Source organism: Narcine bancroftii, chromosome 8 (genome assembly GCF_036971445.1).
Source record: "Narcine bancroftii isolate sNarBan1 chromosome 8, sNarBan1.hap1, whole genome shotgun sequence".
Classification (NCBI taxonomy): domain Eukaryota; kingdom Metazoa; phylum Chordata; class Chondrichthyes; order Torpediniformes; family Narcinidae; genus Narcine; species Narcine bancroftii.
Genome location: NC_091476.1, coordinates 30,960,808 through 30,985,520, shown reverse-complemented (window position 1 = coordinate 30,985,520; position 24,713 = coordinate 30,960,808). Strand labels below are relative to the sequence as shown.

General features: G+C 37.5%; 1 long non-coding RNA gene across 3 annotated transcripts in view; it reads left to right on the top strand.

Annotated features, from left to right (window-relative positions):
• LOC138741699 (uncharacterized) overlaps positions 1–23,229 on the top strand; it is a 52,410-nt gene extending 29,181 nt beyond the window's left edge. For 2 of the 3 annotated variants that reach the window (XR_011343674.1, XR_011343676.1), the window contains one exon: positions 22,739–23,229. This is a non-coding gene — a long non-coding RNA (uncharacterized lncRNA). Of the gene's footprint in view, positions 1–894; positions 965–22,738 lie in introns of those variants that run through there. The other variant, XR_011343675.1, reaches the window with a different exon arrangement.
• Positions 23,230–24,713: the final 1,484 nt, after the last annotated feature.

Here is a 24,713-nt window from a genome sequence, read left to right as displayed (position 1 = left end):
GAGCAGGGAGGGGTAGATGTACAGGCTAACAGCTTTGAGGATATAGGCAGATATAATTTCAGGTCAAAGTTTCTCCAGGCTGTTTGTGTATTGCACTGGACCCCAGCCTCTACAGACTTTCTTAATTGCTCAGTTCCATTATTAATTTTGAAATTTTCTATTCCAATTTTCTTCTATGTTCTTTGCTATAATAGTATATTGATTGTTGCAATAATCCTCTCACTTTAGGATTATATATACATATTAGAGGCAAACTTCAAGAATAAAACTTTACACTCTCATTTTATAATACTCAAACTGTGTATTTCTCCAATTGGGAGAAAAGTGTGAAATACAAAAAAAAAAGAGAAAATTAACTGACTGTAGGGTATAATGATCAAAATAACCATAACTGTATTTCTTTTTAGTATTTTGATTACACACTCTTTAACAGTTTTGCACATTCCATTACTTGCAATGCTCAACGAGGCTATCATTTTCATAATTATATTGTGAGATGAATGTGCTATCAGGTCAAAAAACTAAACTCATTAAACCACTGTTGACTTGATCAGGCCAGACTGTACGTTTAGTTGGTTCAGTCTTGTGCAATTATGGAGAGCTCTCTATTTTTAAAAAAATTAAGCTTTCTTGTGATTGTTCTTTGATATTGCTATCGCACATCTGATTTGTCAGTCCAAACATGCCCGGGCATGCACTCAGTGCAGGTGCTCTGCAAATATGTTCTTAGATCTGAGCATGCTTAGTCAAGATAGATGCAGACAGGCTATAAAAGCAGCTCACATACACAGATGCTGTGCATTACATTGATTATAGATTGAACCATGTTGATGTACATGTTCTTCAGGTAATAGCATAGTGAGTGTACTTAACAATAGCATTTATTGTCTTCAGGTAGATTCAATACAGCAGAAATGTCTCATCAATGTCGCAACGGCTGCAATACATTCCATTACATTTGTGGCGAGTATACGCTTAATGCTAAATTCAATAAAAGTTAATTTAATATTTTTTCAATTTCCTATGTGAAACAGAAAACTGAAATTATCTTTGTGTTCAACTCAATGCCTATCATAATCCCTTTTACTTCAGGAAGCAAATTTTTTGAAAAAAGTTATCCAATCTAAGTTGGATTATTTTGAAGGAGGTGTGCAAGGCACAATATAAATGAAAGCCTCTTTTGTTATCAAAACATTTTACAGTTGGATTCCATCATGATAGATTGTCAAATTGATTTGAGATAATCTCAAATGGCATTTCCAGCAATGTTCAATGTATATGCTGCAATGAGAATAGCTTGTCTTTTGCTAGTCTTTGTTTCAGAAATCCTGCAGCATTTTGATATTCGGCTGACATGTTGTTCAGAGAAAGAAATGGTGATGACAGTGGAGGGAGCTGTCATAAGAAACTAAAGCTGTGATGCAAAGTTGAGGCACTCCAGAAAAGGCAGCAGTGTACACCGAAATGCAACCATTTTGCCACCTCATCATTTGCAATCACAGGTACATACCACAATTTTACACATCAAGGTTGGATTAAGTCTGAAAAACATTATTTTTGGTCTAATTTTAACAAATCAAACCATAATAATAATTCTTACTTCACAAAGCTGCATTACAAGATTGTTTGCATCTCAAAACTGGTCCCAATAGTTCTGTTTGACACTTATTGAATAACATCATTTGATATTGCAAATGCCTTGCAGAGAAGGTGTAATTGTTGGAGAATGATTAGTTTTTATAAAGTCTACAAAGCTAAAGATCTTTATTCTGTGGAGGTTAAGACAAGATAAATCAAGGTGGAATATTTTGGTAGTTTTGGCTACCAACCCACTTTAAAGTAATAGTATGAAAGCAGATGTGATGCATTAATTTATCAAGTATGATAACCATTAAAATAAGGTTACAAACACAGAACAAAAGTATCAAAGCGGTAAATATATTTCTGATATCATTAACTTGTATTCACTGGTAGTCTCTGTAATAATTTCATTCAATTTAAGCTTAACAAATAAATAGTAATTTGCACTTCCTGAATCTCTATAGAAAATTAAAACAAATGTTCTTCTGAGGTGTTTCACAATTTTTGTAAAAGTAATGCTTCATTGGATTTGAACATTTTAGAGCACGATGTATTACTACATATCGCTAAAATATGACAAGGTTACGGCTCTTGGTCAACTTTGAAGGCTTTATAAAAGTTATTGTTTGTTTCCATCTGGATTTGTTTTGTCTCATTAAAATCTGGGTATCACAAACTGAACATACAAATTCACCTTGCATTCCTCAGCTTATGAACAGAGCACAGAGGAATGGACCATTGTTAAGAAACCTCCTCACAGAGGAATTGATGGGCATTGTACTCCCACATGATGCGAGTCAAATCCAAAAAAAAACATTATAATTGGGTAGCTAGCAATCATTAGCTCTGGTAAAGATATCTGTACCACACTCTTATTTTAAATTATTAAGCCAACAACATAGGAGCAGAGAACGAATGAACTTTCTGTGCCCAGTTTCTGAACTCGCCGGTTATTAATTGGAAGTAGTCCAAGAATGGGTAACAGACTAGACACAAATTGCAAAAATACCCCACAAATTATAAGCATTAAATTAGAATCTCTGGGAGAAATATGGTGTATTACTACACTTTAGCACTTCAAGAATTTGAAATGACATTGCACACATCTTAAAGGAGATTCAAGTAGTGCATTTATGCTGGCTCCATCTATTTCAGTATGCATTCCTTTCAATATTATAAACGATGAAAGCCTTTCATTCTAATTTACTTTTCAAGAAGAAATCTGACCACCGTGCACTGGTTTGAAGCTGCATTCTTAAAGCTTACTACATTCCATTTGATGTAGTTCCACGTTCTTGCTTGATGGAAATAGGCTGTGGGATATTTTTCTTTAAATTATGAAAGGTAATATTCAGTCATAATTGAAACATGCTATTTTATTAAAAACAACAAAGCTTTCTCTTCATTGGTTGACAAGTTTGAGGTTAGAATTTATTTAACTGAATGATAAATGGAGATAGAATTAATTGTACACTGTCGTTGGGAAGTGAATAAACCAAATTAAAAAAAAAAAAAATCATGAAGCAGGTCTGTGTTCTCTCCTGGTGATGCAATTAATTTTGCTCTCCGTTCCTCCATGAAAGCTGCTAAGTCATTCACTGAAAGACTTTCACATTATTCATCTATTTTTCTTTAGCCCAATCAATCAATCATCATATCATAGCAGACATATTTGTGCTAGGGTACACAACAGCTGTGAAATCATTCTATTGAAGCATAATGCACAGATTGGGCAATGTGCTTGAAGTGAAACCATGGATGCAACTTTCTCCCTTAATTCCTTCCCCAAAATATTGACATTATCTGATGTGCAAAAGAGTTAGAAATCTCAGAAGGACTAACATAATGCCTCTTGAAGTGACCAACCTGTGATCCTTGAGAGTGATTGTCTGTTAGCAAGTTAACAGAGAAGAAAGTAGTAGCTCCAGCAACTCTAGAATTTATTGCATTTTCCTGATTGCTATGCAGAAGGAAAATATTCCTCCATAATTTGCTTAATATCACACCAGGAAGTGCAAGTCAGTTGCAAAGTTGTGTTGCTTTTTCTCCTTCAAGTACAGGTATGCCAAAACTTCACCTTGCATTGGGTGGGAAGGCTTTGTACTGCTTGCTCTACAACTTCACTTTTGTATAAGCCCTCAAAAGGGACCTTTCGAGACTAAATGGAAACCATTCTCTTATTTTCTCCTGGAGGACATAGTATTTTTGAACCAATTTGTTGAATTAACATTCTACAATCATGAAATCACATCCCAAAATTCTGAGGCTCTGCAAAAAGCACTGGAAACCTGTGTTCAGTGTAAACCTGGAAAAACACAGTGGCACAAACCTCTGAGAGTGGTTTAAAAAAAAATGCATTGGAATCAATGTTTGATTAACCAAAACTTGTTTGTTCAAAGTTAACAATCAAGTCAAAGACCAGATTTATTGTCAGAGTACATATAGGACATCACATACAACCCTGAGATTCTTTTTCTGTAGGCCAGGCTCAATAATCTCTACACCGATAACTGTAAACTGCACTTAAAGAAAGAATTGTAAACAAACTGATTGTGCAAATGCAGATGTCGGCAGAAATATACAATAATAAATAATGAGCAAAATAGAAGTCCTCAAGTAAGTCTCTGAATGACTTTATTATGCAGAAGTGAGAACAGGGCATGTCCTGGAGAATTTGGATTCTGCATAAGGAAGGAGGTACAGATGCCACAGGACCCTTCTCATCAGGTTCTCAAATAGTTGCTGCCTCTCCACCATCGGACTCTTGAATAATAAAGTCTGTTCTCTGATGACAGCATTTCAACATTGATATTGTTGATGGTGGGGAAAGCATTCCATGTGATATTCTGGGCTGAGTCCACTATCATTTGCAGGATACTTCACTCAGAGATATTGATGCCCCAATACCAGGCCATGACGTAACTAGTCAGCACACTTTTCACCATAGATTTGTAGAAATTTGCCAAGGTTTCCAATGACATATTAATCCTCCACAATCTCCTGAGGAAGAAGAAGCAATGTCATGCTTTTTTCACAATGTCATTAATCTGATATCCAAATAATTACTAGATCAGAGGTGGAGAGGTTAAGCAAGTTTAAATTTCTGGGTGTCAGTATCTCAGAGGACTTGTCTGTTCTGGGCCCATCAGATTAATGGCATTAGGAAGAAAGCACATTGCCTTTCTTTCCTCAAGAGACTTTGAAGTATCGGTATATCTAATTTTCCTCTCCTAAAGTCCACATGGTTGATCACTTACCATTCAGATAAGCTTTCAATGTACTCATTGTTCAAGCTACAGGCAGCATCCACCCAGTATAAATAGTGTAATTCATTCTTTTCTGGCATATGAATTGGCTGATTGCAAAAATAAAATCAAAAGGGGGCAAATGAAGCCAATGGCCATTGAAATTAATTTATTATAAAATTAAGAATGCTGCTGAATAGGGTGGATCACAGGCACCTTAGTTTTCTAATCAGAAAATAGGACATATTATTCAATGAAATAGGAGGAAGGGGTGGGTCCTTCATTCACACATATTAAGGTTAACTTGGAACTGCCAGCAGGAGAAGGTCATATTTCAGGTCAACAAAAGGAGTGAAGTCCTCAAAAAAACTCTCTTCCTCTGCCAAATTTGTAGGGAAAGTATTCCATACTCATTATTTCCTCAATGATCTTATCTACAAGTATCCATCCAATGGTTTCCCAGCCACTAATGTGAGGATCACTGACCAAAAGTTTCCTAGATTATCCTTTCCTTTCTTCTTGAACAAAGAGGCAACATTTTGCAATCTCCAGTACAATCTGAGATTTCTGGGCCAAAGATCTGTGCACCCTCCCTCACTACAGGAGAGGTCGCAAAGGACTGGAGAGGTTGCAAAATGTTGCCCTTTTGTTCAAGAAGGGAGAAAAGGATAATCCAGGAAACTATTGGTCAGTGAGCCTCACATTAGTCATTGGAAACCAGTGGAAGGATACTTGGGGGTAAGATCATTGAGGAAATAATGGGTATGGAAAGAATACTTTTCCCCCTTTCGATAACTGGGGATATCTTTCTTCAGAGTCCTGATTCTCCACAAAAGTACCAACATCACCTCTTCCTTGATTCTAAAATACCAGAATGGCATGAATATTTGCCACATTATACTTTCAAACACTATCCATGTCCTTCTCCACAGTAAACACCAATGCAAAGTTCCTTCTAAATGCTGACCCCAAGCATAACTTCCCTCCATTTTTCTTGAATATCCCTTTATTCAAATTTAAGTATAAAATGCCTTTGTAGAGCTCGCCGAAAGAACCAAAGACTTGTTGATCCAAACCAAGGCTTTTATTAAAAAAAGACAGGAGCTCTTCACAGGTGGCCGACCAGTCCGGAATGATCCAACCTGGCTAGGGACACAACCCTTTAAGGCCCAGACAGTAGGCGTGGCTAAGCTCTCAGTCAATCGCTGTAAGCACAGTCATTACACTCTAGATACTGTAACTATATACATTGGTGATAGGTCTGTACTATCACAGCCTTGAAAATTTCTTTAATCTTGCTTACCAAGGACATTCTTTCTTTCCTGTTGGGCTTCTTCATCCCCTGCTTGAGCTCCTTCCTTCCTGCATTCTTTATGTTGCTCCAGGGCTTGACTGATTTTAACTCCCTGAATCTTACAATATGCCTACTATTTGTCCTTGATGAAGTTCATGACATCTCTCATCGTTCAAGGTTCCTTCATTCTAGAACATGCCGGACATGAATTCCAATCAGTTGGTCCTTAAATAACTGTCATGTCAATTGTGGTCTTGAATTATAATGGATTTTCTCAGTTTATTTCCACAAGATACTATCTAATCCCATTGAAATGTGTTCTTCCTCATTTCAGTCATTTTGTAGAAGGCCCAAGCTTATTCATGTCCATATCTATCTTGAAATAGGATGAGTTATTATCTCAAAACTTTTCCTCTCAGATACTCTGATCATCTGGCTGGGCTCATTTGCCAGCCCAAGGTCTGGGATGGCCTCATTCTCAGATGGGCTATCTACATGCTACTTCAAGAAATTATTCCTGGAGATACTTAACAAATTCTACTCAATCTAAGGCTCTGGCTTTGATTGCATTCCAGTCACTACTGGGGAAATTACAGTCTCCCACAACAACAACTTAAAAGTAACAAAGCAACTCTCCATAATCTGACTACACATCTGTTCCTCCACCTTGCAGTGGTTATTGGATGGCCTATAGTATAGCCATCTCAAAATTCTTACACCTATCCTATTCCTGATCTCCATCCACACTACTTTAGTAATCGAGCCCACCATTAGATCTTCTGAGTTCAGTTTGACACTCTCCCTGATTAGCAATGCTGTGCCTCCACCATTTTTACACCATTCTCTATCTAGTCTAAAACAATAAAACTCTGGAATATTGAGTTGCCAATCCTCTTCCTTTTGCAGCCATTTTTTCTTAATAGCCAAAAGATCAATATTTCAAATACCAATCGAGGCGTCAAGTACATCTGTCTTACCCACAACAGTCCTTGCGTTAAAATAAACCCCCTCAGCTCATCATTATCATGGTACCCATTCACCTGCACCTTCCTGACTTTCCTTTTCGGCTTGCTTGCCCTGGCATCTCAACCCCTCCACTTGCCATCCTCCTGATCAGCTTCCCAGCCCCTGCCACTTGACGTTAATTCCTCCCAAGTAGCACAAGAGAACCTGCCTTTGAGGATATTGCTCCCTCTCCATTTCAGGGATAACCCACACTTGTTCTATTGGTCTCACCTTCCCGAGAAGAGAGTTCAATGATCCAAGGATCGGAATTGTTCCTGCTCATTAGTTATACATTACAGCACCAGTGATCCTGGTTTAAATCCAGCACTGTCTGTAAGGAGTTTATACATTCTCCGATGATCCAGAGTTCATCCAACTTCAGCTCTTTAACATTAACTGAAGAGCTGCAGCTGGATACCCTTCCCTCACATGGAGTCCCCAGAACACTAGAAAAATTTCTGATGCCTCACATCCTCCAGGAGTGAACCTCTGTTATCCCTGACATAGCAACTGCATTGAGCTTTGCTGAACCAATCCAAAAAATCTGCAAGACTGAACCATTTCTTGCCTGAATCTCTGCTTGGCCGTCTTGCCACTCCCAATATTCCACTCTTTTTATTGGTTGCTGTGCCTCAAAGAGCTAATAACAAATGAGTTCCACTTCTCTCTGCTCCAGATATGTCAGGACACTGTTTAAGGGACGGGCTTCCCACTGGTTCTGGAGACATTGCTCTCCTTACAGACAATGCTAGTCTTGTTTAGTCTGCCATTAGAGTAACTGGCTTTAAAAAAAGGGCCAACAATGTGCTTTTCTTTTACTCTAACGTATGTTCAGGTTACTCGCCCAGTATTCGAGTTGCAAAGGCAAGGAAAATAAAAATCACATGTTGGTGATTATTTTTTTCTCTGCACCATAGTGTAAACAGAATTTTCTACAGAACAAGGTTCTTTGTGAAGATATGAATAGGTTCTTAAATGACAACATGAAGCAATATTTCAAGGTATTGAAAATACACTTATGAAGTTATAATTGACACTTTCACCACATTTTGGAATGGCATTTTGCAAATTTGTCAGATCAGTCATGGTTTTAAACAGCGCATAAAAATCAGGGGCCATTTTGCACTTGGCAGATGTTAATTAAAAATCAGCACTGGTGTTTTTCTCTCCCTTTAAACATTTCCAAATATAATGATCATGGAGAGGTTAGTCTTCTTGGTACTCATACAGTAACTGTATTGAAAGTGCCATCGATTTTGCATTCAACATTCTTTGCTTTGTGGCCTACCAAAAATTAAGTACAAGGTGGCAAGTGAGAGGGGGCAAAACTGATTTTGAACCTGACAGTAAAAAAAATGTGCTTTAGTATCACATGCACATTTTTGATGTGGCATTAAAAATAAATTACAGTGTCCATTGTGCAGGGAATTAGGCACTTTGCATCCAGTTGCCATGGCAATCAGTGTCTATTGATCTTATCCACTCCTAAGCAGAGGTTTCCAGAAATCTTAATAATGACATAATCCTGACTTTTTAAAAATTTATTTTTCACCATTCTTTTTCAATTTTTTATTATTTAAAAAAAAATCATTGCATAGATATAATGTTAAGATAAAGATAAAATAGAATTACAGATGATAAACAACAGTAAACAAGGTACATATGATCCATGTTACTGATGAAAAAAGAAAGATTAAAAAAACCCATCTTTTGCTAATCTAGTTTCTAACCCCAGCCTGAGTGATTGCTGACAAAGTCAAGCATCAGCTACAAATTTTGATACCAATAGATTCAAAAAAGGAAAAAAAAATAAGGACCAAAAATAACTGATCTATACATTTTGAAAATAGTTGAAAAAGAAACCCCAAAGAGAAGAAAATTTAATACTCATTGAACACCTAATTTTCTCTAGAGAAAGGGATGCGATCAAATCCAATAACCATTGTGTATGCTTGGGAGGGACAACATCTTTCTACCGCAGCACAAGGAGCTTCTGAGGAATCATAGAAGCCAAAATGACTAAATGGGACTGAGCTGGAGTCACTCCAAAAATAGCAATAAAAGGGCTCAGAATCAGATCGATATCAAGAATTAAAAATAGTGAGGTAAACACCTCTTTCCAATAGTTACTAAGAGAGGGACATGGCCAGAAGTTATGATATAAAGGACCTTCCTGAGTGGTACATTTATCACATTTAGAGGATATATTGGGTAAAATATAATTAATTCAACTTTGGAATAGTGTGGCGCGCTGTTAGCCAGAATCAAACACACACAAGGTAAAGACTGCACAACAGGCTTTAATCCACAAAGACTTCCACAGAGCCAGACTGGCTGTGGCTGCAGCAACTCTGAGTGAGGCCTCTGGAGGTCAGCACAGGCTTTTATCCTGGAGAGTGATTGACATCTGACTGGGAGGGGCTTGACCCATTCAGGCCGACTGATTGACAGCCGGCCAGGTGTTGTCCTGTCCCCTTACACTCCTGCAGGTACAGAGGTCGCCCCCTGCAGTAGGCCAGTAGTGTACCACCACAAATAGACTACCACCACTATGAACTACATTAAATTGTAATAAGGAATATCTATCACAGAAAGAAGATGAATGTATATTTTTCAAAGTAGAATCCCATGTATTTTTAGCAAACAGTTGTTGAAAGTCATGTTCTCAAAATTTCTTAATGTTAAATAAGGAGCTATTGCTGGATCTTAATAGTAGTTCATAAAGGGCTGAAAGCAGTCCTTTCTGATTAGGTCTAAAATTATATAATTCCCAGATAAGATTAAAATCCAAGTCTTTGGGAAGCATCAACGATAAGAAATTTAAGAAGCTCCTAATCTGTAAATAGTGAAAAAAATGATTCGTTAATTTAAATTTGGCAGATAATTGCTCAAAAGATGCAATGTTTTGGTCTATAAATGTCCAAGAAAGAATGAATGCCCAGCCTCGACCATTGAGTATGTCCAATGTCTTAGACCGAAAATTAAAAATAAAATAGGAATTAGGTAAAATAGAACTAGTTAATAAAAATCTGTGATGACCAAAGTGATCTCTAAATTGGAACCAAATGCACAAAGTATGTCTAACCACCAAATTATCAGTTAAATTGGATACCAAAAAAGGCAAAGTTGCTCCGAGTATTGAGATAAGAGAATGGATTTAATCTCTAAATCAATCCATGTTGAGGAACCTGAATACTCATTATAATGTATCAAGATAGTTATATACTTGAAGTTCACTGCCCAGTAATAAAATATCAAATTAGATAATGTCAAGCCCCCCATTTCTTTTAGTATTTTGAAGGATTTCCTCCCCCCCCACCCCCCAAAAAAATGAGGACACATTTTTCCATATAAAAGAGGAAATAAGTGAATCTAATGAATCAATAAAATTTAGGAGCCAAATACCAGGTCATCTTAAAAAAACATACAAAAACTTAGGCAGAATATTTATCTTAATTATTTTAACCCTCCCTATAAACTCCATTGAAAGAGGAGACCATTGAGATAAGGACTTCTTAATGTGATTCAGTAAAGTAAAAAAATTTTATTTGAACAAGTTAGTGACCTTTTTAATAATAGTAATACTTCGATAGTTGAATTAATCTTTCACAATTTAAAAAATGATAGAGAGGTCTAAAGAGTGGGAAGAATCCAAAGGGAATATTTCACTTTTCTGCAAATTCAATTTGTAGCCTGAGGATTGACCAAATTGATTAAGAAGTGATAAGATCTGTGGGATTGAACAGTCAGGAATATATAAATAAATAAACAGAAGATTGTCAGCATAAAGAGATGCTTTATGGATAATTCCAGCTCTAGAGATTCCTCAGATATTAACTGATTGCTGAAAAGCCAACCCTCGTGGGTCCAAAGCCAAATGAATGGACTTGGAGAACAACCCTGTCTGGTTCCCCTCTATAGTTTAAAAGGTATAGATTTAATTGAATTAGAAAAAAAAAATGAAGCTGTAGGGGATGAATATATTAATTTAATCCAATTAACAAACTGGGGACCCAGGTGGAATTTCTCCAGTACACAAAAATAATCTCCACTCAATCCTATGAAATGCTTTGTCGGCATCTAAAGAAAGAATATATTCAAAATTGTAGGGAATAAATAATACCTAAAAGTCAATGGACATTGTACTGTAAATAATGTCCTTTGATAAATCCACTCTGATCCTCAGAAATAATGAGAGGCATTATATTTTATAACCTGGAAGCTTGGATCTTACAGAATCTTAGCATCAAAATTTAAAAGAGAAATTGGTCTATTAGAGGAACAGTCTAATGGATCCTTTTTTTAAAAAAAAGAGAAATAGTAGCTTCATAAAAAGTTTGCAGCAATTGTACACTATTTAAAGATTAAATAAAAATGGAGTCTAAATAAGGTGTCAACAAATCAGAAAAGAATTTAGAAAACTCAGCTGGGAAACTGTCGAGGCCCAGACTTTTACCGGATTGTAAAGAGTTACTAGCCACCGCAATCTCCTGCTGTAAGATAGGCTGCTTCAATTTAACTTTATTGTCTGAGGAAACTGAAGGGATTGTCAGTTTGTCTAAAAAGTTCCATACTGAAATTCAATCTGGAGAAAGATCAGATTATTTACAATAAAACTGAGAAAAAATGTAATTTATTTCAATATAATCACTAGTGATTTTACGGTCACCTGTTTAGAAATCTGGCTTCTAATTTGGCTAAGAGTTTATCAACCTTATCCCATGGACATAATACTTAGATTTTAATGATAGGGCAAGTAAGTAAGAGATCATATCTAGCTTTGAGTTCAACCCTCTTTCTAAAAAAGCTCGGGTTTCAGGGTTGTAGTATATTGTTAGTCACTAAGTTTTAATTTAGCAGCCAAATCATCTCTCTGAGAGTATTCCTTCTTTTAAGATTAGCATTATTGGAAATTATTTGACCTCTGATAAAGCTTTAAAGGCATCACAGACTATTGTCAGAAACCTCCGAGGAGATATTTTCATTAAAAAAAGGTGATTTAATCTTTCATAAATTAAAAAAACGTCCGAAAATACAAGAGGATTAAGTCGCCATGGTCTAGTATTCTTAGGTAAGTCGGGGATATTAAAAGATAAAACTATTGGGGAGTGGTCAGAAATTATTGTACTTTTATAATTAAAAGAAACAAGAGTCGGGATTAATTGGTTATCCCTATACAGTGAACCTTAGAAAAGAAGGAAAACTATCACCAGTTGAAAAATCACAATGCATCAATAACACCAGATTGAAACAAAGGAATTAATAAGTAAAGCTGACTTATTTTAGACAGCAGTTTTACGAGACAAATGGTCAAGTACTGGATCAAGGTAACAGGTTAGAAGCAGCTAACAATCCATCCTACTCCATCCACCACCAACAGCAAACTCCATTTATCATCATTCTTTAATGCTACACACTGCTCAATCCATTTGTTGATAGTATGCTTAAATATAGAAAACATTTGTGATTTAAGTAACCACATTTAAGTGATTACTCTCAAATGCTTCCCTTTTCACAACAGCTGTGTAACACATCATTGTTGTGCAATACCTCTGCAGAAAGTAATCTATGAAATGAAATAACATACCATTCTCTGCACAGGAATTTTTTTTTAATCCTCAGATTTCTCATGTTGACATTGACCCAAATTTACCTCGACAGAAACTTGCTTTACAAAATATTTTGCAGAGATTATACTTACAGAATCATTAACCAGTTAAAAAAGAAGCACAATTAGACCTGTCCCAGATAAAGATAATAGTGACTGGAGATGCTGGAATCGGGAACAAAAATAAAATTCTAGAAAAACTCAATAGATCAAGCAGCATCTGTGGCGGAAAAAATCTCAGTCTACATGTTCCCAGCAGAACAAGTTCACAATAGCTACAGTTTTAGGTGCCTGCATTCATTAAACCTTCTGATCTGGTTAATTGCATTGAAGAGATATAGGATCAAACCATCAGTAGTTGACGTGCATTTTTGTTGTTTATCAAATACACATTTCACCTTATGGATATTATCCCATGAGACTTAACTATGCTTGTGGTTATTAACAGTTGCTTCAGTTTTTGTTACGAATGCTTACCACATTGTCAGCCAGAAATATAATGAGTGTCTAAACATCCAGACATTTCTATCTTATTTTATCCTATAACAATTCAAAGTGCTTGTCCATTATTTTCCATCACACTCTGTGAAAATCCACATTTCTCATTTTATCTCAAGGCTGTTTCAGACTTTTTGCAGCTGCTATGTTCTGCTACTGTATTAAAGTTTAAAAAGGATTTTTTTTTTTCCTTTTTATTTCTGCGTTACAATCAAAAGCAACAACATTCCTTGACTGCTACACTTGCACCTCTCTTACCCTCAACACTTGGGACTAGGTTAGAAGCGGCAGTGAAAGGGTGTAATCATGTTGATTTGTGAACTTATTTTAATACTGTATTTAAAATCTTACTGTGGCAAAGTGTCATACTGCATCAATTAATCCAGTCTTTAAAGGGCTAATAATGAAGCTGGTCACATAATTTGGGTTGGAATTGCTCAATTTTAACCAATTAAAGGAAAAGAAATCTTCAACATGTCCTCCTGGAAAAATCAATGCATCTACTCTTTTCATTGATAAAACCCAACCCAATAGAAGTGATCAGAGAGAATGTATATTTGCATTTTTTTTAAAAAGAATACTGAATATGGCTTTATAAATATGGATAATAACTATTAACCAGCTCCATGATTTCATCATAATACGAAGTGCTGAACAAGGATAGAGAGAGGAGTTAGCTAAATTTAACAAGTTTGTGAACTTCTGAGAGATGTATTGTGGTCATGTTGATTTCAACTCAATTGCACTTTATCGAGATTATACACCTCTTCCAAATATAATTTTTAATACCTGATTTTGCAAATTGAAACTGAAAAAAAAAATCATTGGAACAGAACTAACCTAATGACAGGAATGGAAATACAAGAAGCATTTAAGAAAGAGAATTTGGTTGCCATGGATGAAAGAGCTGTTAGTCTCAATTGTCTGTCAGGAACTGATGAATAAATAAATTACATCATCTGGTACAAAATAATACTGAAGTCACATTAGATATGGATTTTTTAAATTACAAATTTAAAACTGTGGAGCACAGGGACAAATAAAAGAATAGATGGGAAGAATATTCAAAATTCAGAGATCCAAAGGGACTTGGGAGTCCTCGTGCAGGTTACCCTGAAAGAGTAACCTTCAGGTTGAGTCGGTGATGAAGAAGGCAAATGCAACGTTGGCATTCATTTCGAGAGAAATAGGATACAAGAGCAGGGATGTGATATTGAGCCTTTACAAGATAATGTTGAGGCCTCACTTGGACTTTTGGGCTCCTTATTTAAGAAAGGATGTGCTGACATTGCAGACATTATACAGAAGATTTATTCTTGAAATAAATGGATTAGCACATGAGGAACATTTGATGGCTCTATTCCTTGGAATTCAGAAGAATAAGGGGGAGGGGGGACTTCATAGAAATATTTTGAATATTGAAAGACCTGGACAGAGTAGTTGCGGCTAAGTTGTTTCCCTATGCTAGAGGAATCAAGGACAGAGATGTGAAGGAATTTCTTTAGCCAGAGAGCGGTGCACCTCTGGAATTTGTTACCACAGGCATCTATGGAGGCAAGGTCGTTGGGTGTATTTAAGGCAGAGATTGATAACTATCTGAATAGTCTGTGTATGAAAAATTATGGGGAGAAGGCAGGAGAATGGGGCTGAGTGGGAGAATACTGAGTGGGAGGAAAGATTGCGCAAATTGGGATTGTACTCCCTGGAGTTTAGAAGATTGAGAGGGGATCTCATAGAGACATATAAAATTCTGGCAGGACTGGACAGAATGGATGCAGATGGGATGTTTCCAATGATGGGAAAATCCAGAACCCGGGGCCATGGGTTGAGGATAATAGGCAAACCATTTAGGACCGAGATGAGGAGGAATTTCTATACCCAGAGGGTGGTGAATCAGTGGAATTCATTGCCACAGAGGGCAGTAGAGGCAGGTTCATTAAATATATTTAAGAGGGAATTAGATCTATTTCTTCAGTATAAGGGTATTAAAGGTTACGGAGAGAAGGCGGGGACAGGGTACTGAACTTTAAGATCAGCCATGATCTCGTTGAATGGCGGAGCAGGCTCGAAGGGTCGAATGACCTACTCCTGCTCCTATCTTCTATGTTTCTATGTTTCTATGTTTCTACATCAGCTTATGATGGAATGGCCAAGTGGACTCAATGGGCTGAATAGCCTCCATCTGCTCCTATATCTTAAGGTCATGCTCATTCAGCTGAAGGGTCCATTTATGTGGTGTAACACACAATGGCTGTGAAAATGTGATCAATATATTACATACCAATAATCAGGACTTCTGAGTAATTGCTTCTAGAATGAAGATCCAGAGTGGAGGTGGGGGTGGGGGGAGAAGCCTTTCCATTGTGCCTCTTCTCCCGCTCCACACAGAATTCCCCAAGTAACTCTGGGACATACAATATCTGTTCTTCCATCTCTTCAGTTCCCACCATCTGTGAACATCCTTCCAGGTGAAGCAGAAACCTATTTTTTTTCTCATCTCAGTTTTGCTTATTGCACTTGACACTCTCATTGTGTTCCCGAACACTGAAAAAGGTGATCGTTTGCTTCACATCTCAGTTCAATCCACAAGTGAGCTTCCAGCTGCCCATCAATTTAATTCTATTCCTCTCTGATCCATCTTCACCCTTCTCCATGGTTTCAATAATTCCCAAAACCAGCTTGAGGGACAACGTACCATGTGGGCACTTTGCAGGCCCTCAGACCTCCATACTGAATTTAACAATTTCAGGCAATCACCTTTGGTTTTCTCTTTTTCTGTTTAATTTTCTCCCTGATGTGGAGAAAATTTGATTTGTTTTCTCTATTTGGTTTATGGCTACTGCCTTTTAAACCAAGTGTACACTGACAGAATTGGTCTAAACCAATGACATTCCCTAGGTTTTCTCCATCCTACTCCCCTCTGAAACACAAAACCGACTTGTTTCCTCATTTTTTCACTTTTGATGTAAAGTTTCTGACCCGATACATCAACTCTATTTCTCTACTCATGTATGCTCTTTAATTGCTCTGTGCTTCCAAAGTTGTGGGCTTTCAGGTCATATTTCCAGAATCTGCTGTTGTTTTGATCCAGGAAGGCTCCATGTTGGACAGATCTGTGAACACAGTTTGAAAGGATGGACACAATTGACCACTGTACAGAGAAAGAAAGGAAACCTTTTTAGCTGCCATAAAGTGTTGCATTCATTCAGATATGGATACCACCAACCATTTGTGGGGGGGGGGGGTGGGGGGAGAAAAAAAGACGAACAACAAAATTAATGAAGAACATTTCTTCTTTCTTTGGCTTGGCTTCGCGGACGAAGATTTATGGAGGGGGTAAATGTCCATGTCAGCTGCAAGCTCGTTTGTGGCTGACTAGTCCGATGCGGGACAGGCAGACACGGTTGCAGCGGTTGCAGGGGAAAATTGGTTGGTTGGGGTTAGGTGTTGGGTTTTTCCTCCTTTGCCTTTTGTCAGTGAGGTGGGCTCTGCGGTCTTCTTCAAAGGAGGTTGCTGCCCGCCAAACTGTGAGGTGCCAAGATGCACGGTTTGAGGCGATATCAGCCCACTTTTTTTTAAATTTAATTTGAAAGCAAATGCACAAAGCTTCGTTTACTGCTCTGGTTTGGACAAAGACCTTGAATTATTGGTAAGCAAATGCATAATTTTCCAAAATAAAAGGAACATTCAATCAATAAATTCAAATCACCCACTGGAGCTTTTCAGAAAATGAGTGCAGATGTTTTTTTTTTAAAAAAAGCACTTGGCAGGTTTCTTTCACTGATCAATAGTTACTCTAAGTGAATTGAAGTAAAACCCATAACCAAGTTATTTTCTCAACCTTATGACTGAAGACAATTTACTTTCAGTGCAGTTCTACGGACTTTGAGGTGGCTGATAGGACCACTGTGGAATCCACAGACTGCACTGTGGGTAAGAAGGTGCTTAATGGGAAGGGGAGCATAGTTTTGGATGTTATCGGCCAAAGCACCTTTATAAAAGGGAAGCATCTGTATAAAAGGGAAGGCACTGAATATGTGGTGTGTAGTAAAAACACAAAATGCTGAAGATGCTCAGCAGGTCAAACAGCGTCCTTTGTGCAGCAAAGGTTGAAATACATAACTGATGTTTTGGGCTTGGGCCCTTCATCAAGGCATGAGAAAATGCTGATAAGCGTCTGAACAAAGGTGGTGGGGGGGGGGGGGGGAGAAATTGGGGTGGCAAAGGCAGGAGATGTGGTGTGTATACAGTAGAATTTTGTGCCACTAGTATCTCCTTATTGAAACTTGTGTCCTGTATAATGTCTTCATAAATACATAGGACGGAATATGTATCCACCAAAAAAAAATGCAGTGGTTTATTTGTAAAACAGTGCACTTCAGCAACATTTATGTTTACTCTTCAAACTTCTGTTTGTCATTGTTACAGTTTTACAAATAAACCACTGCTTTTTTTTGGTGGATACATATTGCGTCCTATGTATTTGTGAAGAGATTGCACAGGACACAAGTTTCAATATGGAAATACTAGTGGCACAAAATTCTACTATACAATTCTTATTAATTTTGGGAAGAAATTGGTTCTGAGTTGTGTGCACAGATTTACAGCGCAAGTTTCCCCAGCTAATATATTGAGATGAGTTGTCATGAATGCTATGCCGTAACCTATTGAAGATGTATATATTATGGCCTCAATCTAGACAAGCTGATTTAACACCAGAGCTGCCAAATTGTGCATTCATGATTCAGTTAACAGCATGTGTGAAGCATACATCCAACCTTCAGGGATAGGAAGGACCAATCTAAGCTCAGCTTTTAATAGGCTTTAATCAATAGTTTGGAGGATGTTTGTGAATTGATTTCTACTGGGATTTTCTTTGATTCTACTGGTCTTTGATACATGAAAATTCTTAGGAATTTGTAAAACCTTAAGGCAATATTATTCCAGGGTGTGAGGAGTTTGGTGAGAATTCAAATCTTTTTCTACAATGATGTTTTGCTGGCCTATAAGGCTTGCTTTTATAGATATTCTCCATGGATAACAGTGCGAAAGTTCAGAGGGTACACAGAGCTGGAAGTTTACTTGGAAGAAGGAAAACAGACCAGGAAACTATAGCCATTCAAGCATCGACAAAATCAAAATGAACAAAGATCATTTACTGACAAGATGCCAACATGGCGTGTAAAATGGGGTAAGAACAACAATGAGTCTCAACATGGACAAAATAAAGGAGATGACTGTGGACTTTAGGAGGAGGACCATTCTCCAATACACACCAATGATTCTGACATAGAGAGAGTGGAGAGCAGAAAGTTCTTTGGCATGCACATAAAGAATGACCTTTCCTGGACTCACACCTCCTCCTCATGAGGCAGGAAGGTGCAGCAGAAAAAACCTAAACTTCCTGAGGATGCTGAGGAGGGAAAGGCCACTAGCCCCAAACTTGAAAACCTTTTTTTTTAATATATAAACAGGAGCACAATTAAGAATGTCCTGACTGCATCATTGTATGATACAGTAGCTGCAAAGGTTCAGATCGGAAGTCCATACAGAGGATCATTAAAACAGCCTTTCCTCTATGAATGGCATTTACTGGGTATGTTGATCAAATAGGGCTCAAGGAATTGTAAAGGAGGTGTAAAATAGGACTGTCAGGCTGGGAAATAACTTCTTCACACATGCTGCGAGATTGATGAACGCATTCCTATAACCATGTAAATTTTCTTAAATATCTATATGCATTTAAGTGTTCTCAGCTGTGCTGCCCAATAGTAATATTTAATACTAGGCAAATTCTATATGCATTTGCTTTGATTTTTTATGTGATAATTATGCCATGTGTATTGTGTGTGCACAACATGGTTCAGATAGATGTACTTAAAAAATAAATTCAACTTTTATTTCCATATACAATCATATCACGTGAGCATACAAATACATAAATCACAAATATAAACACCGCACCAATCTATCTTTTTCTACTTCTGATCATAGAGACATCACCAATTTTGGCACCCAATTAACCTCATTCTAACCAATATGCAGTCACCCATATATTGAACCATACATTTTTTTCCCCATGCATATGTCCGTTGGGAAACTTACAAGCTCAAAGAAAAGGGTCAAGAGAGATCTTATTAGGTTTTATATATTCTTGCCTGCAATCCCATTCTCATCTGTATACATTATTCCAATTACTTGCAGACTGCACCAATTGTACTCCTACCCTCCACAGAGATTACAGAGAGGCTATGTCCTTAATCAGTCTGGGTAACTGTAGGATTATCGGTAACCACTTGATGTTGAAAACATCAGTCCTTAGTTGGAGACTGGCTATTATGCTTTCCATCAAATTTACATTTTTTAATTGTTTTCCCTCCATCGTTGGATAGTTGGTGGTTTTACATTTCTCCATAATACTATCATCTTCTTTGCGATCTTGAACAACACCCCAAGTAAACTATACACAATTTACACATGTAAATAGATAACAACATTTAAATAAACTGACTGTCCAATACAGAGAGAATAGAGGAAAAAAGTGCAAAAGTAAGAGTCCTTAAATTGAGTTTTATTTTGTTGAGGAGTCTGATGGTGGAGGGGTAACACTGTTCCTGAACTTTGCTGGGGCACCACTCATGTTTTGAGCAACAGCTTGGAAAATCCCATGGTGAAGTTCAGAGTGAATGATTACCTTGGTCACTAACAAATCTATTCTTCTCCTATGCATGACTAGAGAATGTGTATGATATTCATTCAGAGTTCCTTGGGGCAGTAATAGCTGTTCAAGACTTGCGACTCAATTAGGTTAATGTAGAAGTGCTCAAGATTTATACACTAGCATCTCTGCAGATGGCCTTCCCCCTACTTTCCATCCATCTTCTTTCTTTGTGACAGATAATTTCACAGTTTTCCCTCCTCCTCCTCTTTCATAATGAAGCTACGAAAGCAGCATCATAAATTATGCCACAACACCTCCAGTGTTATATTACACATGATATACAATTCTAATGAAATAAAGAAAAATGAACAGTACCATCCTCCACAATCAACTCTAATCAGACACCAACAAATCCGTCAGTCATTGAAGATTCTTTGGTAGTGTCCAGGTGATGAACTCTTCATGATGTTGGACAGCATGTTTTACTTGTATTTGCAACAAAATCAGTTGGATTATTGTGATGCTATTTGAAACATCCAGGATAAACACCAGAATTTATTTGGGATGAGCTTGTAAGCATTTTTACCAATTTTCTGGAAAGCACAAATGACACCAAAAATGCACTCGGGACTTTCAAGAAGTTGATGAAAACTGACACCACATATGTGCAACTGAATGCAATTATGTACTTTCAATGCATAAGGAATGACAAAAAAGGGACTAATATTAATGGAGGTGTTTGACATACTACCTCACATTACAAGAAATGGCTCTGTGTTTCTTATTACCATGTCTGCTCCAGACACTGCCATCTTTGGTGGAAAGCTGAATACTTGCCATTGCAAAAGTATAGCACCATTTGTTGGAAACCTAGCCTTTGTAGACAGAATGATTTACTCTCCCCTTCTATGAGCACCATTCCCTTCCAAATTTTGACTGTTACCAAGGAGAAAGCCAATATTTCCTCATTCTCAGAACTTCACTGAATGCCTCTATCCATTTCACACTGAATTTTCTCACTGGATGAAATTAGCTCTTTAAATCAGTTATTGGTGTATTCCAACTCTGATTTATAAGTTTTTTTTTACAAAAATAGCTAACATTATTGACACCAACAACTGATGTATGAGGAAAGAATGCAACAATCTTGATGGCGGTATCTTAATGACAGTAGCATTATTATCCTTTGAAAAAGGTCACAAATATTTTTGTAATAACATCTGGCCTGTGAAGAAAGCTCATTGACTATTAAGTAATATCTGACTTTCTTTGTGTTTCTCAATGAACAAAATGTGGGGTTCCACCAATCGAGTTACAAAATGCTACATAGAGGACAGCTACATGGCGAGGACTTGTAAACTCCATGTCATCCTGACATTAATGAAGCTCGGTCAAATCCTTTTTTGAAAGATTGCCATGTAGCAGGAAATATCATCCATTGTTTAGTAATTTCAACCGACTAGCAGTCTAGAGTTTCACCAACATTTTGATTGTTATGGCAGCTCCTCTTGCAGATGCTCATTGTAAAATCACCATCTTAAGAATTCTGACAAGTCACAACAATTCCTGTGTTTGAAGAAGTTGCTGGTTTTATTTCAACAATTCTTGTTGTGACTGCTAGTTTGTCACGAGTGACAGCATCTACATTTCCACCCAACAATCATATTGATCTAAATACTACAGATATTCAAAAGGTTCCTTTTATTGCTACATATTAATTCATTAAAATGTAATTTACATATTTATGCTTTAACTTTTGTCTGCTGTAAGGCACCCCTAACATTAGGAGGAGAGTCCCCTCAAAGTCACTCAGTGTCTACAGATTTGTCTCTAGCACTCCCACAGCTGCACAGTCTTCCGTTTGATCCATTAATAGCCCAAGCTCCCGTTCCAAATCTCCATAATGATCAGGAGGCCTCCAATGCCCAAGGCCCTTCAAGAATCCTCCTTGCGCTAAGCACCCTCTCGAATCCCAGCTCCAACATATGGTTCCCATGAACCAGCCTCCAGCAGCCCATGCAGATTTCCCCCCCACCCCCTCCCCTGCAAATTGCCCATATCCTGTAGGGTTCTCTTAAATTTTAAATTATTTTTTTTAATTAAAAAAACAGCACTGTAACAGGGCCAGTTTGGCCCAATGAGTCTGTAATGCCCAAATTACACCCCATTAACCCACACTCCAGTACATTTTTGAAGGGTGGGAGGAAACCAGGGCCTTTGGGAAAAAAAAACCCAAAGTGTTGCTCTATATTTTTAGCATCTTATTAGTATGTTGGTGAGGCTTTATCTGTAAAGGTGGGGGGGTGGGGGGGTGGGTAGAGGGAAAGTAAATTACGACTGCAGCACAGTTAGAGTAGTGGCTGGTGCAAGGCTGTAAGAGTGGCAGCTTCTGGGGCTCGAATTTAAAGGAAGATGTGCTGAGTGTCTGACCAAGACACTTTGCATGGAGGGGACTCAGGTTGTACTGAGGGTCGGACTGGGACACTCATGTGAAGGTAAGTCAGGTCAGCGCAAGGGGAAGGGGTTTAATTATGATAGCAGCACAGTGGTATGGTTAGCATAGCAGCTCGCACAGCACTGTTACTGTGCCAGCTTCTGAATTTAAATTTAGTAATTTATGGGGATCATCCCATTAAAGTGAATTTTATTTAATTAAGAACTACAGTACTGATTTTTTTTAAAATTACTTTACATTGTCTTTTAAACAGTGCAGGTGTCTTAGTTAGGCACTGGAAGAATCAATTTCAGTCAACCAGAAAATTCACACATCTGATTCCTGTAGGTGCTGGATAATGAGAATTTTACTGCACTAGAAGAAATAGCTACTTTTATTTCTTTATTGGCAGATTAGACCATCCAATAATACATGAAGAAAACCATATGAAACAGACAGAAGGAATCAAGTTTCTGAAGCGTTTTCCCCAATCTTCCACATTTAAATCTCTGTGGATTTCCAAGCTTTTTAATCAGTGGTTCTGGTAATCATATGCCAAAGTGGAGCAGAAGACTGGAACCCTCCTGAGATTCCCACTGAATTAGTGGGATAAATACTGAAGAAATGGGCATTCATGTGAAGAAGAGAGCAAATAGCATCACAACAAGGCTTTAATTTAAAGGATTTGAAATAGCTCGGGTCCCACAACCTAAATGTTAAAAATCCAATGGCTCATTGAGTCAACCATTGGGAATTGCTTCCAGAGGTCTCAACACTGGGAGGAATATTTTCCAGGTTCACAGTTTTATATGCTTTCTTTGAACGTGTTTGACACTGCAAATCAAAATACTTCTTGTGTTTTTCTGCTAGTAAAGAAAGAAGCTTTTGCCTCAAATAAGTAAATGAACCAAAATACAAATTCCTTTTAAATTTTATTCATGTACAATGGTATCTCACTTCTCTGCACCCACATGAACTGCTTTAAAAATTCATGAAATCAGCGTTGAGATTTTATTTTTGAAAAGAATAACTGCAATTGATGCTTCATGATTGAATTTTTCACGGACTAAATTCTTGATTGACAAGGATAAGTTATCTTCATCTGAAGATATGGTCCCTGGTAGAATTTACTTGCTTGTGCAGCTTCAATGTTTAATTTCAGTAGTCAGATGGTGATTTACTGCCAGCATTATTTACAATTGGGTTGTCTTTTTAAGCCAAAAGCAGATGTAAGAAAATGGAATTTCTTGATCTAGTCTCCTCTCCCCATCCTCCACTATGAATATATAATTGCTTTGGGCACTGAATTGTTTAGTGGTTGACTGAAAGAAGAAGTGGGTTTCATTCAAGGTCCTGCATGTAAATCAAGATCTTTCAGTGAAATGGTTGTCTGTGCCCTGAGGCATCTGTGGAACAATGTATCATGTTATCTCATCTTCTAGGAACACAGAAGGCTGTCAAAAATAGCAAACATAACCCAGACCACCATGGGCTCTGACCTCTCATTCAGTGAAAACACCTATATGAGACACCGCCTTAGGAAGGCAGGCAACATTATGAAGGACCTTCATTACCCTGGTTATGACCTCTTTTCTGCCTCCTTCGGGAAGAAATTTCACATTCACATTCAAGAGCAGTCCCTCCCTTCTCTTCCACCACCCCCCCCCCCCTCCGCCTCCCCTTCCCCATGACTATCAGGTTCTTGAACCTCTCCTTAATACCCTCACCATATATCACTCTGGGACCACAAAAAATGTCCGCATGATTTCATTTACTGAACTCTTTTTTTCCCCCCTCTTTTTTCACTACCTGCTGAATATTTATTACTCATCTGTCTGTTGTACTTATCTCTTTCTATGCTGGGGCAATTGTATATGTAGCATTGTAGTTTTTAAAAAAAAACAAATATCTCTTTTGCAGCAGCAAGCAAAACATTGGTGCATATGAACATACTTGTGTCTGTGATAATATTGGCATTGGAATAGGATAGCTGTTTATCTGCTGAAAGCTATTTAATTCATGATTGATCTATGTCATAACTCCACATTCTTGTTTTTTTCCCCATATCCTTGCTTTTGGTTTGCAAAAAAAAAATCTATTAATTATAGGCAAAATTAACAAGTAACCCTGCATCCATTGCCTTTTGCTGAAGGGAGTTGTAAATTCTGTCACATTTCATTTTTCAAAACGTTTCCAGGTTTCACTCCTGCAGCCCTATATGTGAACAAATCACTCCTTAGCCTTTAAATGCCTGCAGATACAACTATATTTTCTGTAATTTCTCCACCTAACCTAACCCTTGGAGCCCAGTTATCCTGCTGTGCTGCCCCAAGCCCAATACATCTCTCCTTGCTAAGCTATGGAGCCGAAAATAGCTCACAGTGCTT